Source organism: Pseudophryne corroboree, chromosome 4 (genome assembly GCF_028390025.1).
Source record: "Pseudophryne corroboree isolate aPseCor3 chromosome 4, aPseCor3.hap2, whole genome shotgun sequence".
NCBI lineage: Eukaryota > Metazoa > Chordata > Amphibia > Anura > Myobatrachidae > Pseudophryne > Pseudophryne corroboree.
The window spans coordinates 532,390,247-532,406,879 of NC_086447.1; positions in this window are offsets into that span (position 1 = coordinate 532,390,247).

The window sequence follows — 16,633 nt, forward strand, 5'->3', positions numbered from 1 at the left end:
ATTATATGGCAGGATTACTGGAGTTATACGCCAGTACCACTGGAATTATACAGCAGGATCACTGGAATTATACAGCAGGATCACTGGAATTATACGGCAGGATCACTGGATTTATACGCCAGTACCAGTGGAATTATACGGCAGGATCACTGGGTTTATACGGCAGTACCGCTGGACATATACGGCAGTACCGCTGGGCATATACGGCAGTATCAATGGAAATATATTGCAGTATCACTGGACATATGTGGCAGTATCACTGGACTAGACTTATGCACCTGTACCACTGTAATTATATGGCAGGATCACTGGACTTATACGCCAGTACCACTGGAATTATACGGCAGGTTTACTGGAATTACACGGCAGGATCATTGGATTTATACGCCAGTACCACTGGAATTATACAGCAGGATCACTGGAATTATAAGGCAGGATCACTGGATTTATACATCATGATCACTGCAATTATACGGCAGGATCACTGGAATTATATGGCAGGATCACTGGAGTTATACGCCAGTACCACTGGAATTATACAGCAGGATCACTGGAATTATACGACAGGATCACTGGATTTATACGTCAGGATCACTGCAATTATACGGAAGGATCACTGGAATTATATGACAGGATCACTGGATTTATACGCCAGTGTCACTGGAATTATACGGCAGGATCACTGGATTTATACGGTAGTACCGCTGGACATATACGGCAGTACCGCTGGACATATACGTCAGTATCAATGGACATACAGATGGGTTCTTCGTTATCTTGGCTGGCTGAGGCGTTAGTCGCGATCGTCCATAAGCAGCGTACCTAATCATAGGGAGGCGTGCCTAGTCGTAGGGAGGCACACAGAGCGTTTGGCGTTACCTTTGAGTGTAATACCTGCGATCATCCACCAGATGTCGCTTTTTAAATTCACAAATGTGCATGCGTGTGGTCTCCATTAAAATACAATACTGAACTACAGCGTAAGAACTACTTTACTGGTGCGTCTCATTACGCTACAATATGTTACAGTATGTCATACAGTATATAACAGTATATACAGTACAGACGCAAATAGTACAGCATATACAGATGCAAATGAATGTGTTACAGGTACAGTATGTTATGTTATGGTATGTTAGGGATATGTGAGCATCCAAATCCTGTAGTATTAAGTATAATGGGGAGAGATAAAAGCTCCTCCCTAAGTTCCTGGATGCCAAATCACCATGCTTAGCGTCTCTGTATGGTATTTTATATTTGAGGACTAAATAGCACAAATAGCTTGTAACGTACAGCGGCAAGTGTAATCTTTCTAAGTATAATGGAGAGAGATAAAAGCTCCTCCCTAAGTTCCTGGATGCCAAATTACCGTGCTTAGCATTTCTGTACTGTATTTTCTATTAGAGTACTAAATAGCACGAGCAGCTTGTAACGTACTCTGCTGTAATGGCTACAGCGGCAAGTGTAATCTTTCTAAGTATAATGGGGAGAGATAAAAGCTGTTTCCTAAATTCCTGGATGCCAAATTACCGTGCTTAGCATTTTTGTACAGTATTTTCTATGTAGCCAGAAACCCCGCATCCCATGCAATCTGGCCAGACAACAGGAGGGGACCCAACACATGGTTGCTTTCCATTTCCCTTTGCAGTGTCACATAAACTAATGGTTGGACTTACTCCGTGGTAAGTATGTATAAGTGTGTAAGTGAGTTTTAATAAAATTGTACTGTCACAGTGTGTGTGTCTTGTTTTTATTTGGGTATTTATTTTGTTGTATAACTACATGCTTGTACTTGTGGTTATCCAAGTACCAGCAAGCGGGGGAGGCTTTCTGGGACTTGTAGTTCTAAAACAAAAGACAATATTCTATTTTTAAACACAAAAAGGCTATCAGCCCCCCATCCACCGCCCAGGGATGGGGGGACAGCCTCGGGCTTCACACCTGGCCCTTGGGTGCCTGGTGGGGGGGATCCCTTGATTTAAGGGGTCCCCACTCCCCAAAGGTACCCCAACCAGGGGTGACTAGTTGGGGGGTAATGCCACAGCCGCAGGGACCTACAAAATGTGTCCCCCGGCTGTGGCATTATCTTCTCGGCTATTGGAGCCCGGTGCTGGTTTTAAAAATACGGGGGAACCCTACGTCTTTTGTCCCCCATATTTTTGGAACCAGGGCCAGCCCAAGAGCCCAGTGCTGGTTGTCTAAATACAGGGGGACCCCAGTCAATTTTTCCCCCGGTATTTAAACTACCAGGGCCGGCTCAAAGAGCCCGAGGCTAGTTATGCTTAGGAGGGGGGTCACCACGCATATTTTTTTTTTACATTTTTAACTATTTCTGACCCTTTTCCACAGAGAAGCATGCACGGATCTCACTGATATGTGCATGACTATCTGAACATGCCAGCAAAAAGCAGGTCTATTTGAAAGCTCCTTTTTTTAAAGAAATTCTAGGCTTTCCCAGCAGTATTTGGCTATTGTCAGCAGTGATTGAGAATAGAAATTCTTAGTAAATTACCGAGTTGTATAAAGTACAACACAGATTCTCTAATGCCGACAATCTACAGTACTGTGTTGCTTGAACAGTTAGTTGCGTCAGAATACACTAATTTATATTGACTGGTACTGTATGTCTACGGGTGCCCATTACTGCTGTGTATTTTAGATAGCGGAATAAGTCGCTCCTGCAGATTTACTCTGATTTATGTGAAACCTGTGTGCACCCTTCCATTGAATGTATTGCAAAGAAAAAAACTAATTAATAACGTGAATGTCAAAAATATATAGATTAGCACTTTGGGAATCGAACCCAGGACCCTCAGCGTGGGAGGATGGAGCCTTCACCGCTTGCTCAGCCACGTCACTGCATGGAAGTTACACAAGTTCATGTGTAAAAGTAATGCAAGCAGCGACTCCTTCCCATTGGTGTTTGTTTATGCTATTAGGGGACTCGGACGCTCATATTTCAAAACACGGTATTTAGTGCACTGTACATACTTTAAAGTCAATGAGCTACATTATTCCTTTCACACATTAGTTGTGTCTGCATACACAAGTGTTTTAACACGTTCATTTGCGTCTGTATAAACTATTTTTTTTTTTACTCTCTCCGTCTGACCATTGGTCACCATCTGTGTGTGTACTACGCAGTACAGGACTGTATATTAACATTACAGTCATCACTGACCATTTGCCAGAGCTTGTACTGTAGATCAATCCGCCACTATTTAAACTAAAGTACTGGATTAGTGGACCCAGTGGTGGAGATGTGTATTACATGCTTGTGCCTCAATGCGCCTGTCCGTGATTACACTCAGCAACCTAAGCAATCACCTAGGTGTGACTAAACCTCCGTCTAGGCGCAGAAACAGCCAAGATAACGGAGGACCCATCTGTATACGGCAGTATCATTGGACATATACGGCAGTATCACTGGACTGGACTTATACGCCAGTACCACTGTAATTATATAGCAGTATCACTGGACTTATACGTCAGTACCACTGGAATTATATGGCAGTATCAATGGACATATACGGCAGGATCATTGTACTTATACGGCAGGATCACTGTAATTATACAGCAGGATCGCTAGAATTATACAGCAGGATCACTGGATTTATACGGCAGCACCGCTGGACATATACGACAGTATCAATGGACATATACAGCAGGATAACTGGACATATACGGCAGTACCACTGGATATATATGGCAGTACCACTGGACATATATGGCAGCACAGGGACACCACCACTGAACCGATGCAGAACAACACAGCACCACTGCAATGGACTGGACTTATACAGCAGCACTGGACATATGGCAGCAGAGGACACCACCACTGTGACTGGACTGATGCAGCACAACACACAACCACTGGACTGATGCAGCACAACACAGCACCACTGCAATGGACTGGACTTATACAGCAGCACTGGACATATGGCAGCAGAGGACACCACCACTGTGACTGGACTGATGCAGCACAACACACAACCACTGGACTGATGCAGCACAACACAGCACCACTGGATTGAAATTATACAGCAGCACTGGACATATGGCAGCAGGGGACACCACCACTGTGACTGGACTGATGCAGCACAACACACCACCACTGGACTGATGCAGCACAACACAGCACCACTGGACTGAAATTATACAGCAGCACTGGACATATGGCAGAAGAGGACACCACCACTTTGACTGGACTGATGCAGCACAAGACACCACCACTGGACTGTTGCAGCACAACACAGCACCAGTGGACTGGACTTATACAGCAGCACTGGACATATGGCAGCAGAGGGCACAACCACTATGACTGGACAGATGCAGCACAAGACACAGACACTGAGGACGGAGACACGTCCTCTCTCTACACTCTCCAATGCCGGAGTGAAAATGGCGGCAACGCGCGGCTCCTTATATGGAATCCAAACCCTGCGAGAATCCGACAGTGGGATGATGATGTTTTGCCTCGTTCTGGTTTCCAGGGTTCGGTTCTCTGAGAACCGAACCCGCTCATCTCTAGAAAACAGTGGCATAAAGTTGAAGAGAATTATAAGGTTTGTTGACACCGTGTACGTCTGTGTAGATTAGCACCTGTGGATCAGCAGCCACCTCCTCTATGTAGCAAACACCAAAGACATAGAATGTACCAGGTAGGCGCCAGTGACGTGCGGTGGGTGAGGCAGGTGAGGCAAAGCCTTTCCTGTCATACTAACGTTTGTGCCAGAGCTTTGACTGTATAAGTGTTAATCTGTGTTGCTCCTGAGGCCAAACAGCCACAGCAGTCCAGGGGAACCCACTCCCCAGAAATCCACCCCCCATCTGATAATCCAATATACATTTGTGCAGGACTCACCTTGCTCTGCATGCAGTCTAAGAAATGTCAGGAACCTGACACTGCTGTGGCTGTTTGGCCTCAGGAGCAACACAGATTAACACTTATTTTCATATTTACTTTCATCCCTATCGTGTGTTTTGTTTCAATGTAACTCATTTCCCACCTTCACATCTCACCACTTTACCTCTCACTACTTTATTTCTCACCTCGTTACCTCTCACTAATTTACCCCTGCTGTTTTCAACAGCCTCTCTCACTAACCTATCTTCACTTTTTTCACTATATATTTTTTCACCTTAGTGTTGCCCTGGGGTCACTCAGCTGCTTCATTTTGGGGTGTCCCACGCCCTAGATTTGTACCCCCAAAATGTTAGGGACTTGCCCAACTAATGAGGTCACCTGGATGTGGTGGGCAAGCTGTTACTTATGGCCATAACTATGCGAAGAACCTCGCTCAAAATGCAAAATGTTATTGCAATGATTATTATTAATTAATTGGTAGCGTTTGAATTGTGCACCTGCAAACTTGTCTTTGTATGCAGTACTACTGAAAGGTCTTCGCAGGGTCGCACCTGTCATTATCAGTGTGCACCCCAGGACCTGTCCCCTGTATACCTAATTCTGTGTATTTAGATACACAGTAGAAGGCCAGAGACACCTTCTGTCTGGTGGTAGCATCCATGCCCACCTGTCCTATATATTGGTTTTAATTAGGTTCCTGACATTTCTTAGACTGCATGCAGAGCAAGGTGAGTCCTGCACAAATGTATATCGGATTATCAGATGGGAGGTAGATTGCTGTGGAGTGGGTCCCCCTGGACTGCTGTGGCTGTTTGGCCTCAGGAGCAACACAGATTAACACTTATTTTCATATTTACTTTCATCCCTATCGTGTGTTTTGTTTCAATGTAACTCATTTCCCACCTTCGTTTTGGGGTGTCCCACACCCTAGATTTGTACCCCCAAAATGTTAGGGACTTGCCCAACTAATGAGGTCACCTGGACACAGTGGGCAAGCCGTTACTTATGGCCATAACTATGCAAAGAACCTCGCTCAAAATGCTAAAATTTATTTCAATGATTGTTATTAAGAAATTGGTAGTGTTTGAATTGTGCACCTGAAACCTTGTATTTGTATGCAGTGACACAGATGAGGTAAACAGTGAGCACATGCAACAGGGTTAGGATGAGATTTGGCTGGGTTTGATGAAGAAGTAGGTTTTGAGAGCCCGTTTGAAGTTTTGTAGAGAGGTGGAAAGTTTGAGGGGGAGATGTAGAGAATTCCAGAGAAAGGGAGCAGCATGTGAAAACCTTGGAGGTAGGAGTGGCAGGAAGTAATCAGTAGGCAGGAGAGGTGGCATGCATTAGCAGAACGAAGAGGATGGGTGGAAGAGTAAAGGGAGATAAGGTCAGAGATGTAAATAGGAGAGGAGTGGTTAAGGGCATTGTAAGTGTGAGAAGCTTGAATTAGATTCTGAAAGGGAAGGGAAGCCGTTAAAAGACTTGTAGGAGAGGGGAGGTGGATGTAGTGCATTTGGTAATGAAGATGAGCCGGGCTGCAGTGTTGACGATAGATTGGAGTGGAGAGAGGCATTTGTCAGGGATGCCAGATAGGTGAAGATTAGAGTAGTCCAGTCTGGAGATGACAAGAAAGTGGATAAGGGTCTTAGTAGTATCCTGAGTGAAAAAAGGTCTGAACCTGGAAATATTTTTGCGATAAAAGATGGCAGGTTTGTGAGAGATGCTGAATGAGTGGATTTAAGGAGAAGGAATAGTCAAGGATTACTCCAAGACAGTGCACTTGGGGGCTAGAGGAGATAGTAGTGTCATCAATAGATAATGAAATTGATGGAGGCGAGGTTGTGCGAGAGGGTGTTAAGATGATCAGCTCAGTCTTAGACATGTTAAGTTTAAGAAAGTGCTGGGGGGAGCAGTCAGAGGAGGAAAGGTAGGCTTGATTATCATCAGCATAGAGCTAATGAGTTCACTTAAAGATGATGTATAGAGAGAGAAAAGGAGAGGACCAATAACACAACCTTGAGTTACAGTCAGAGGAAGTGGGGGGGTGGAGTCATGAGAGGAGAGAGAGAAGGAACAGTCAGGTAGAAGGACAGCCAGGAGAGGGAAGTATCATGCAGACCAAGAGAGTGAAGTGTTTGCAGAAGGAGAGGGTTGACCATAGTGTCAAGAGCAACAGAGAGGTCAAGAAGAATAAGCACAGAGTAGTGGCACTGTTTTACTACAGATTACATGATCTCATGAATGGGTCGGGATTCAGAAGATTTGTCAGATGATTGTATAGGTGTGTACCTAGCTTAACCCTCTAAAATGATTCTTTAATACTGTCAAATCACCACACCCTAGCCTGCACTAGATACGCCAACCTGATACAGGTGGGTTGTTGTGACATGCGTGTTACTCGAGCGTCCACCATGAAGAATATTGAATAGCTGTCATAGGCCATGGACCGTGTCTCCGGCAGCACCTAGTCATTGCTAGGCAACCGGAATGCTTCTGTCCTTCCGTTCCATGACCATCAGCTCAATGGCAACCAAGACACCGGGCTGATACAGTGCAAGGTTTTGCCAAGCAGAGGAGATGCCAGAGCCTTCTGTGAGTCTTTCTCAGGAAGTTGGTGGACATGCAGTAGCACGGCTGCAGGGGATCATTAATTAGGGGAGGCTTGGCTGTACTGGCTCCCTTTATGTTCCCTGCCTGTCTCTCATTCCTTGCTGGTCATAGTTTCCTGACTGCAGCGGTAGCCCTTGTCTCTTCCTGCTAGTTCTAGCCTATGGAAACCTTGCCTGGTTATCTTACTATTGTACACCGCAGAGTTCCTGTGTCCAGCCCTGTGTCAGCTGCATAATCTGTCATATTTATCATCTATTATTTCTGCCACTATTATGCCACGTCTATTTACTATTTAGTTACGTGTCTCCTCTGTGTTCAATTTCTCCTGCATATCTTCCGTATCCCTATTACTATTAGCTCCACCTGTTGGTTCAGAGTCCTCAGTGTTTTTGTGCTCTAATTCTCTATGTACACTCTAGCTCATATTACACCAGCCTTATCTTTTTCAGGAACACTCCCATCTTTATATCTTTGGCTCTTCCGATTTTCCCTAGCATCATAGTGTCTTTCTCTTGTCTTATCATCTTTGTGTTACTCCTCTCCTCTTTTGGGTCTTCCTTCCTATCAGAATTGATTCAGGTAGCTCAGGGTTAAGCTCGTACTACCACCAGTGGCATAAGTGCTTGTGGCATCACGCCTTATGGGAAAAGCACCTATTATAGGCTAGAAGACCTGCTGGTAAATTCTACGAGTCTTAACCCAGGGTGTACAGGGGTCACTGCCCAGAAGATCTCCGAAGTATCCTCAGAAAGAAGATTCCTCAGTCATAACAGTAGCTCTCTTGCGATTGCCAGACACTAAAATCACACTTGCAAAATCCACAGTTATTACATTTATATAGCATTGGTCTCTCCAGGCATGTGAATTCATAAACCTTAGAGATAACATTGATAAGTTTCTAGGATTTATTGAGAAATATCTTCAGGGTTACGTATAATGAAAACATGTAAATAACAAGATGTATAATTATAAATTATGATACATGCACAGGTTGACCTCAAGAAAATAAAAGGAATAAAGTCAAAAAATCTAAATAATCTTACTTTAAGGTTTCAGGTCATTCTGAGTGGGGGAGACTACATGAAAGCAGAATATGGGACTACTCCTAGCATGAAGTTACGCCCTTGAAGAGTGAACACCCAGCAGTATTTTCTTCTAAACTTTATAGTTCCAAAACCACTCTTCCCAGCAGCCCCCTCCCTTTCCGGGCTGAGCACGGATTGTCCTTTGTGTTCACAAACTTGTGTAGATGCAAATTAGGTGTCTCCAGGGACATGGTTTAATTGGTTTTACCTTTTGCTGGGATTTGGATCTTCCATTCTGCGAGCAGATTATGGCAGGAGCGGATGTATGAAAAGACTACCTGACACTCTGTCAGACTGCCTGTCTCCAGGGCCAGAGCAGGGGCTCCCCCTCTGGGAAAAGCAAACACTGTCTCAGGAAGTCTAATATTTAAAAGAATCTAGTTCACACCCATTAAAGGCTTACACAATGCTGACATGTGGTGGGATGTAATTGCATCTAAGTTTGCTGGAGATGTGAGAAGCCGGCCAAACTCAGATGTTTTTTAAAGTGGCAGTCATTAACAAAGGTTAAACCATGCCTTGTAAATGAATGCCTCTTTAAAAAATAATCTGTGTTCGTCCGGAATTCCGCACAACCGACAAACTTGGACGCCATTACAGTCCACCGATAGTTTTGAAAATAGCAAAACAAACAGTCAAGAAGGTAAGTAGTATGCCAGGGACTTCTAGGGTTGGGGGTGGGGAGGGGGTGGGGGGGGGGAGTAGGTTTAGGCACCACCACACCACCAGGGAGGTTAGGGTTAGGCTGTGGGTGGTGGGTTTAGGGTGAAGAAGGTAGATGGTTAGGCTTAGTAAACTTGCATAGTAGGTGTCTGGATATAGGCTATTGGGGATGATTAGTGTTAGGCTACGGATGGGGGGGTTAGATTTAGGCTCCACCAGGGAGGGTTAAGTTGCAGGAATGGAGGGTTGGGGGCAAATGTAAGTATACTTACCTGACCGCTGTTGGGAATCTTAGCATTGGGAAGCCAGTGTTGGGTCTTTTGACCGCCGGCATCCCAAACGCCGGTCACACATATTTCAACCCAAACTAGAGCCCCAGGAAATTATTGGAAAACAATATTATAAATGATAGATTACCTATCTGTTTGATGACTGTCTTTTCCTGCCCCCTTATTCCCATCTTTACTGAGGAAGCATTTCCTTGAATTCTAGAGGACATATACAGCAGGAACAATGCTACTCCTGTGCTTTGATTTATATGTGCTATAACTACTTATGTGAAAGTTCAGGCTCTACGGTTTTATAGATGTTGTTATAAAGTGTTTTGTGAATATTATTATTATTATTATTATTATTAACAACAACATTTTCTTATATAATATTCCATTGCACTGTACAATTGGAAACAGTGATAGCATTAAAAAAAAAAACTATTGGAAGCAACAGTGAAAAAAACAAGACTGGCTAATAACAGACAGTCATAGAGGTAGGAAGGCCCTGCTTACAAGCTTACAATACAGGTTGAGTATCCCATATCCAAATATTCCGAAATACGGAATATTCCGAAATACGGACTTTTTTGAGTGAGAGTGAGATGGTGAAACCTTTGTTTTTTGATGGCTCAATGTACACAAACTTTGTTTAATACACAGAATTATTAAACATATTGTATTAAATGACCTTCAGGCTGTGTGTATAAGGTGTATATGAAACATAAATGAATTGTGTGAATGTAGACACACTTTGTTTAATGCACAAAGTTATAAAAAATATTGGTTGAAATTACCTTCAGGCTGTGTGTATAAGGTGTATATGTAACATAAATGCATTCTGTGCTTAGATTTAGGTCCCATCGCCATGATATCTCATTATGGTATGCAGTTATTCCAAAATACGGAAAAATCCCATATCCAAAATACCTCTGGTCCCGAGCATTTTGGATAAGGGAGACTCAACCTGTATAAGGATATATTAAACATGCATTCTTAATAGCAATAAAAACTGTAATGCGATTGAGTCTGTGTAGTAAGTGCCGCCAGAAAGTTTTGAAACTGAACCACCTTGTACTGTAGTAACAGAGTACACATATATTTGTAATCAGGATCCTAAAGGGGGATTGTGGCCGGAGAGCCCCAGCCACGAGGCAAATGGCCGCCTGCGGCACTGAAGGGGTTAACCCCTAGTGCCCGGCGCCATTTTAAAAGAACAAAGGGCGCTTGGCGCCAGATTTTAAATGTGTTGGGCGCTAGGCGCCGTGTTTGTAAAATATGTGTAAAGGAATGTATTTTAATATGTGCCGTGGTCCCGGACCCCTCCGGAGACCACGGCAGGGAGAACAGCCCCCCGGCGCGCTCAGCAGTGTGTGCGCGCCGGGGGAGAGGAGGCAGCCGCTGACCGCCGGAGTCCGGGAGCTCCGCTCCCGGCAGCGGTCAGTGTAGCCCCGGGCGCACTGGAGTGTGCACGCCGGGGAGAAGGGTGAGCGCTGCGGCTGGGAGCTCGGCTCCCGCTGCAGTGCTCTCTGTACGAGCCGCCGCCGGGGGCCGGGAGCTCTGCTCCCGGCGCCTCAGCCCAGCACGGGTGGCCAGCCGCAGCAGCCGGGACGGACGTCCCGGGCTGCTAGCCGGCGAGGGGGGTGCGCTGCAGCCCGGCTCCCCGCCGGACGCTGCAGCGAGGCTACCAGACAGGCGCCGCTCATGGGGGACCGGGCTAGCCGGCTCCCTAGCGGCGTGGGTGAAAGTAGGCTGCCCAGCAGGATGGTGAGTGCTGGGGTCCGGGAGCTAGGCTCCCGGCGCCTCAGCGCTGAAACAAGCCAGGGTCACGGCGGCCGGGACAAGTGTCCCGGGCCGCCGGACTTCGGTACAGGGGGGTGCGCCGCTGCGTGCGGCGGGGCCACCAAAAGTAGTGCCACACTGGGGGGACAGGGAGAGCCAGCTCCCTGGAACCCCAGAGGCAGGAAGGCAGGCTGGAGGATGGGGGAAGCCTGCCCCATACTTCCAGCACAGAGGGAGAGCCCTAGCAGCCAGGCTGCAGGGCTAGGGAAGGCACAGTAGTTAGGACATTGTGTAAAACATGTACAGTGTGATTTAAATGTAATGTATGTAAAGGTAAAATGCACTTACTTGATTGTGTGTCCCAGGAGGGGGGAATCCATAGCTGTGCAGGCTGATGGATTCTCCCAGACCTTTTCCCTAAAAACGGAATGCTTTCCCATCCAGCCTCACAGTTTCAATGGGCACAGGGAGAAAGAGAAGCAGCTTAGCTATAAAACAAGCTGAGTGGTTTCTTGGAGCTCCATGGAGATCAGCCGTAGTGCCAAGAAACCTGGACCGGGGAGCCCGGCTGCCCAGCTCTGGAGCCCAAATCCGGGCTGCAGGCAGTGAGAGGGGTCCCGGGCAGGTTTCTGGAAGTCAGATTTAGGAGGGAAAACTTTCCCCCAGCCAGACTGGACGGCATCGGGGAGTATCCTGATTCTCCAAGGTAGGAGCGTCAAAGGAGACCGACCACTCCCCACTGTCCATAGGGAACAATGTTAGGTGTGCATGAGACCAGAGCATGCACAGCTCATGGGTAAACATTGATTGGTTGTACACCACAGGGCGGGCTTACCCCCTGTGGTAAGGGGTCTTGGAGAGGGATAAAAGAAGGGCAGTTGGCCCATAGGATTGTGTATTGTAACATCTTCTTCTGCTGAAACATCTTGATTGTATGCTGTTGCCCCTAGCAATAGGGAGGAGCCTTTTTAAAGGTTATTTGAGCAATAAACACCTTTGCCTCAAGAAGACTGCTTCATCTTGTGACCAACAGGGTTAGGCCAAACCTAGCCCCGTCCTCCGGCTGTCCAGGGAAGCACCTGACGTCTCCAAGCTCCGCCTTCCGCCAGCTACCGGTAGAGGCCTAGCAAGTGGCTAGTGGGGATTCGTCGACACCACACAGGTGTGGTAAAGCAGTGCGTCGGCACATACAGAGCAGAACCGTGGTTCCAAACGCCACGGCAGGTTAGGAGTTTGGTGGTGGCAGCGAGAACCCGCCCACAGCGCAGTGGGTGGAGTCAGTAACAGGCGGTTACTGACGGTAAGCAGGAATCCCCTATGTGGTCAGGCCTCGTGCGGCTTGATCTTCCATTCTGTGCGCAGTCAACGGGACGCGGAAGCTGCGAGTGCTTCCGTACAGTACCGTCCTGTCACAGAAATTGGTGGCATAGTGGTGGGATAATCCCAGGCGGCTTTTCATCACCCGATTGGAGAAGCCGAGTTACTCAGGAGAGGAGTAACTGCAGCGCAGGAGAACGCACAAGATGGCGGAATTCAGCGGAATGTCCAAGGAGGATCTGGAGATCGTATGCCAGGGGAAGGGTGTGGATATCCCTTCCAACGCGTCCAGAAGCGTCATGAAGGCGGCGCTCAGGAGCTGGGAGGAGTCTCATCGGGCGGAGGTGGAAAGCACTGACGGCGTCAGCATCGCAGAGGACGGCCCAACAGTGGACCTTCGTGAGGAACCGGTGAGAACCACAAGCCCCGCCCTCTCTCACAGCAGCAATGTTTCCCAGCAATCCCTAGCAGGGCCAGGATCCCAACGTCCCAGGGGGGGCGACCCGGATACCCTAGCAGATCGGCTAGCGGAATTGGGGGAAAGGGCAACGGAGCAAGAACGCATGCTTGTCATTCGGATGTGGCATGCGGAGCGGGCATCACAGGCCGTGGTACCCCGGGAGCCGTTGTCAGCTGTTGTACACAGATCAGGACGAGTTCAGTTTGCCAAGTTTGCAGACAGTGATGGGGACATTGATGGACATTTGCAAGTCTTTGAGAGGACTTGTAAACTACATGATCTACCCAAGTCAGAGTGGGTGAGACACCTTGTGCCCACTCTGCATGGAGAGGCCTTGGAGGCCTATCGAGGAGTGGCGACGGAGGACTGTGGGAACTACGACGAAGTCGAGAAGGCCCTCCTCCAGCGATTCTTCATCACTCCCGAGTCTTACAGGAAGAAATTCAGAGACTTGCCTAAGAATCCTAGCAGCACCCATGAGCAGTTCGCCACCCAGCTGCGGCAGTACGTGGTGAAGTGGGTGAAGGATTCGGAAGCCACTACATGGGACGCACTGATCGATCTGATCTGCAGGGAGCAGTTCTACCGCAGGTGCGCCCAAGAAGTGAAGGAGTGGGTGCTAGATCGGGAGCCACCCAGCTTAAAATTGGCTGCCCAATTAGCCGACAAATATGTGGCAATTCGGCCACGGGGCCAGAAGCGCCCAGCGAGCAGCCAGCTCCAAAAGACTGCACCACCAAGGGGACCCCCCTCTTCAACTCATCACCCCCAAAGACAAGCATCTTCCAACCCGGGTGCTCTTGGCCAGCAACCGCACCGCAGCGTCCCTGCAACTGATCAGAGATCATCGGTGCCACGACTGGAGAAGAAGTGCTACGGCTGTGGGAAAATCGGACATCTGAGGATGAACTGTCCTGCATCCCAAGCACCCCAGACTCGTGCCCCAAATCCGAGTGCTGGAGCCCGGATCGCTTGTTTGACGAGAGGAGATGAGCCTACAGAGACTGTTCCCCCTCCAGTCAGTCTGATGGAGTGTGGCGAGAGACAGGTGCACTCGGCGGAGAGAGTCACCTGCATGGCCAAACAGCCCCTCCACAACATGTGGAGGCACCTGCAGCCGGTCCACGTGGGACCCCTGCAGGGAGAAGGCCTAAGAGACTCTGGGGCCTCAATCACTGTGGTGAACCCCCACCTCATAGATCCTGCTGCAGTATTGCAGGGTCGCACTGCCACAGTCACACTGGCAGAAGGAACAGAAAAAGCGGTTCCCATGGCAAGAGTCTACCTGGACTGGGGAGCTGGACCTGAGTTGCGAGAAGTTGCCGTCATGAATGGTCTCCCAACTGATGTGGTCCTAGGAAATGATCTGGGTGGTGGGATCGTCACTACGTTTGTTGGCGCCATTTCCCGGAGTCAAGTTCCACAACCACCGTTGACATCAGCTACTCCAGCACAGCCCAGCCCAGAGGAAAAGACTACAGCTGCTAGACAACTGCCAGCACAGCCAACCACAGCATCAACCAGCCCAGAGGAAAAGATCACAGCGGCTAGATCAGTACATCGACCCCGCATGCCTTTTGCCTCTGGTATGCCTACGTCCCCTAGCAACGCAGAGGATGTCGGTTCCAGCTTGTTTGATCCTGTGGGGGTGCCCAATGATGCTCCTGACCCAAGTGGTTTGCCAACTCCGGCGGTAAGTATGAGAAACCACACTGACTTTTCCATGACTGACCCCTACCAGACTGACCCTAGTAGTCCCCACCTAGATCCCCCTGTAGAGTGTCCCAATTTAGGAGAGATTGAGGGCCACAGGCAGGAGTTTAGGGAGGCTCAACTCTCTGACCCATCCCCAAAAGGCATGAGGCGCCACTCTGGCAGCGGCCTTGACAGGGTTGGGGCAGGAAGTTTGACCTGGCGGGAAGGGTTAAGGTACAGAGTAGCCAGGAAAGTGGGAGGGGATAGACCAGATAGGGAATGTGTCCAACTGGTCCCCTCAGGGAACGTTCCTGCGCAACAGAGCTTACCCTGGTCTGGAATGTCGCATGATGCCCAGACCACATGTAAGGCTGGTGCCATGCGTTGGCAGCCGGGGCACTCCAGCGTTTGTGTTGTCTCTGGGCCTCTGCCCATAGGAGAACCCTCGCAGCAAGTTGCTGTGGACATAGCAGGTCCCCTGCCTGTGTGCAGTAGATCGGGGAAGACACGCAGCCTCCCTGTAGTGGATGCCACACAGGATCCAGAGGCTGGTGGTCTGGCCGCCATCCCTGTGGCACAGGTAGCGGACGAGGAGGGAAGAGTAGGCCTAGGTGACAGGGTAGGTTTCCCGAGTCATAGGTCGACGGAGGAGGATTGGAGGGCAGGTCTGACAGTTAGGGCAGACCGTTGCCAGATAGGTACGACGGAGGTGCAGTGCCTGGGGCACCATGTGGGAGGAGACAGGGGTAGGCCCAACCCAGAGGGGGTGGAGGCAACCAGAGGCTGTCCCCGACCCACATCACCCAGACCGGTACTGACCTTAGAACCTGTAAGGCCCTACGGACATGTTGTCATTGACTTTAGTCCTGTAGTGAACCCCTTGACAGAGATGGCTAGGAAGGGCATTCCCAAGTCAGTGGACTTTGCACCCGCTTGCGAGTTGGCATTCCAGTCATTGAAAGAGGCTCGGGTACCCGCTCCAGTGCTGATGGCGCACATTCTTGACCAGAACTGTGTGTTACGAACTATTGCGCCACTGCACGGACTGGTAGCAGTACCGAGCCAGAAAGAGCCATATGGGCAGGAGCACCCTGTGGCCTGGTTGAGCAGTATACTGCTATTGTGGGAGGTGGGGTATGCCACAGTTGGGACACCGTGGGTGGCACTTGTTTGTAACCGGCCCCCCACCGTGGTGATTTACCACCTACCTGTTAGGTGGCTGCCACCTACCTTGGGGGAATTGGACAGACTTTTGTGGTGGAGCCTTGAACTTGGACTTCAGGTGGACTATTTGAACATTGTGCACCCACGAAGAGAGGCCCACTACACTATGGATGAACTGTCTAGGCCAGAGCCTACACCCCCCAGGTAGCGTCCCCTTCACCCCAACGGACTGCGGGACCAGGACCCAAATCGTTGGGACATGGGTCCCTGGTTGACCCGCTTGAATGGGGGGGGAGGAGTGTGGCCGGAGAGCCCCAGCCACGAGGCAAATGGCCGCCTGCGGCACTGAAGGGGTTAACCCCTAGTGCCCGGCGCCATTTTAAAAGAACAAAGGGCGCTTGGCGCCAGATTTTAAATGTGTTGGGCGCTAGGCGCCGTGTTTGTAAAATATGTGTAAAGGAATGTATTTTAATATGTGCCGTGGTCCCGGACCCCTCCGGAGACCACGGCAGGGAGAACAGCCCCCCGGCGCGCTCAGCAGTGTGTGCGCGCCGGGGGAGAGGAGGCAGCCGCTGACCGCCAGAGTCCGGGAGCTCCGCTCCCGGCAGCGGTCAGTGTAGCCCCGGGCGCACTGGAGTGTGCGCGCCGGGGAGAAGGGTGAGCGCTGCGGCTGGGAGCTCGGCTCCCGCTGCAGTGCTCTCTGTACGAGCCGCCGCCGGGG